The sequence below is a fragment of the Gavialis gangeticus genome, unplaced genomic scaffold, assembly GCF_001723915.1.
Source record: "Gavialis gangeticus isolate Ggan-Ray unplaced genomic scaffold, GavGan_comp1, whole genome shotgun sequence".
In the NCBI taxonomy this organism is placed as follows: domain Eukaryota; kingdom Metazoa; phylum Chordata; order Crocodylia; family Gavialidae; genus Gavialis; species Gavialis gangeticus.
The window spans coordinates 31,641,963-31,644,333 of NW_017729001.1; the positions used below are offsets into that span (position 1 = coordinate 31,641,963).

General features: G+C 53.3%; 1 protein-coding gene across 1 annotated transcript in view; it reads right to left on the reverse strand.

The window, feature by feature from the left end:
- Positions 1 to 2,371, reverse strand: part of B3GNT4 (UDP-GlcNAc:betaGal beta-1,3-N-acetylglucosaminyltransferase 4) — a 17,253-nt gene continuing 14,882 nt past the window's right edge. Inside the window, exon 3 of the mRNA XM_019507279.1 lies at positions 1 to 11. The gene's annotated coding sequence lies outside the window, so the exon portion shown is untranslated. The remainder of the gene's footprint in view (positions 12 to 2,371) is intronic.

A 2,371-nucleotide genomic window follows, 5' to 3' on the forward strand; every position in this document is an offset into this window, starting at 1 on the left:
GGTGGAAGCAGCTCTGTACTAAACTGCAGCGAGTGTGCCCTGCTCCCAGGTGCTGGACACCACTTGGCAGTGGGGCTGCAGCCAGGCAGGGCTGAGCGTTACACACAAAAAAGGTAGGGCTCAGTACTGAGAGTTTAAAGGCATAAACCATGTGGCTGGGCAAGATCCAGAGCTCCCTGCTCCTAGGAGCACCATAACCACTGGGCCAGGACAGTAGGATGCTGCCACAAGGTTATGGGGTAAGAGGCTGCACTGTCCTTCCCCAAGTTTGCGTGAGTGCTGCACTTAAGCACCCTGGGCCATAGCATTAAGGTGTGAGACACCCCATGTGCTATTTCAAGGAAGCTACTTCCTCCTGTTTGCAATGCAGTGGTAACCCTGGTCAGAGACCAAGGGTGCAAAGGCCTGACAACACCCACACATTCCCCTTCAGGAGGGCTGGCCTCAGCAGTGCTCAGTTCAGCCTTAGCGCAAGGGTTCTTCCTCTAAAAGGAGAGGCAAGGCTATTTTGGGGAAGCAGGGGTAGTGTCATAGCTTTTACTGCACACCCTTCTGCCCCCGCTGCAAAATGTCAGACAAGCTTTTGAATGCAGGAAGCCGCGAGCAAAAAGCTTGGGTGCCTGGCCAAGCTCTGCAGGTGGCCAATAAACAGCAGCACGTCACAGTAAATAAATCCTTGCCCGTACACAAGTCCTGGTCCACCAACGCACCAGCAGCCTCACCTGAGAGCCCTTTCTCCCAGGTGGCCTCCTCTCCTCTCCCTACCATCACACAGCTCGTGGCACACGGGCATTTGGCTCCATTTACTTTGTTGCCCCCACAGGCCCACTGCACACACAACCTCTTCTAGCCCTGCACTCCTACGTGTAGTTCATCTAGCCGAGGCAGGAAAGCGTGGGGCAAGCTCCCTTACAAAAGCAAAGCTTCCCTTCCACAGTACTGGGCACTGACACTGTCTCAGAAGAGCTTGCCTGTCCCTTCAGCCTTAAATGCTTGTGCTGGCTGAAGGGTTTGGGCACCCCATGCTCCAGTTGCTCTCAGTGGGCCACAGGCTTGGCAGACCAAGCAGCATGCTTGCAGTACCATGGCAGCGGGCCTTAGATTACAGTTAAACTGCACGTGAGCCATCCAGCTAGCAGCTAAGTGAGAGCGCTGCCGAGAGCACACTGAGGCTTTTGGGTTCAAAAACCAAGAGGTAGGGTTTTGAAAAATAAATAAATCTCACAGGCTTACTCAGAGACCAGTTTGTTTGGCTTCACATTTTTCCTACGATACCGCATCTTTGTTACTGCTCAAGACTGAGTCTGTGACGCTATGTAGAGGCTGAGTGAAAGAGCGCAGGCTCTGTGCCTCAGCCAAGCTCCGTGATTCAGAAAAGGGGTAATTTAAAAACAAACCAGTGCTTACCTTCTTCATTCATACCAAGAAACGAGCACGTCGGGGACAACAGTCACTGGCTTTGCCGCATCAAAAACCATTTGTAGCGTGCATCTCATCATGTATCACCCTACACCCAAGCTCAGCCTGTCCTGGCTGAGGGGGGAGGACTTCCTTAACCAGAGGCCAGGTATTGATGGCCTTTCCCTGAAAAAGCAAGGAAGGCTGGAGTTGACCAATTCTCTGGAGGAGCAATTATTTCCTAACAGGCTTCCTGAGTAGCTTGATTATCCCCTGCCGCTGTCTGAGGCCTTGCTGGCCACGCGGGTAATAATTTGATAACAAGAGATCCAAATTCAATTAAGAGGCCATTTGCCAAGCCCTAATGTCAAGAGATTGGATTTGCAGGAGATGCTCTTGCTTCTCTGCTGCCTGCAATTGTCTAGTTGCTCAGGAGCAAAGCAGGATGCACTTCACCTTTCCAATCAGATCAGCAGAAAGCAATGAGCTAAGCACAGGCTGAGCTTGACTTCTTGTTGGTAACAGAGTTTAAAAACCACCTCCCCCTTGGCTGCTGGGAACAGTCTGTGTGTGTGTGCACAGGCTGGAAGGGCAGAATGGGGCTGGTGCTGCCCCACAGGGAAGCCAGCCTGCCTCCGGCACTGCGTGGTGGGACTTGCTACGCCCACAGCCATCCAGCCTGTCATGTTGCGCTGATCTCTGGAGAGCCCCAGCTGTGCTCCAGCATCCTCCTCCTCACAGTTCCTCTGGGCACAGGAGGCTCTAAGAGAACAGACAGTCCTACACTGGGGGACCAAACGCAATAACCTCTCTGACCCCTCAAGGAACTCAAGTGGTGAAGTGAGAGGCAGGAATGCCCCTCAGGACTGCTACAGAAGAATTACGGGGCATCCTGGGGGTGCTGAAGAGCACAGCAGGGAAGGGGCAGGCGCTCTCAAACAGGGGCTGCAGCTCACCAAACCTCCCGAGACTT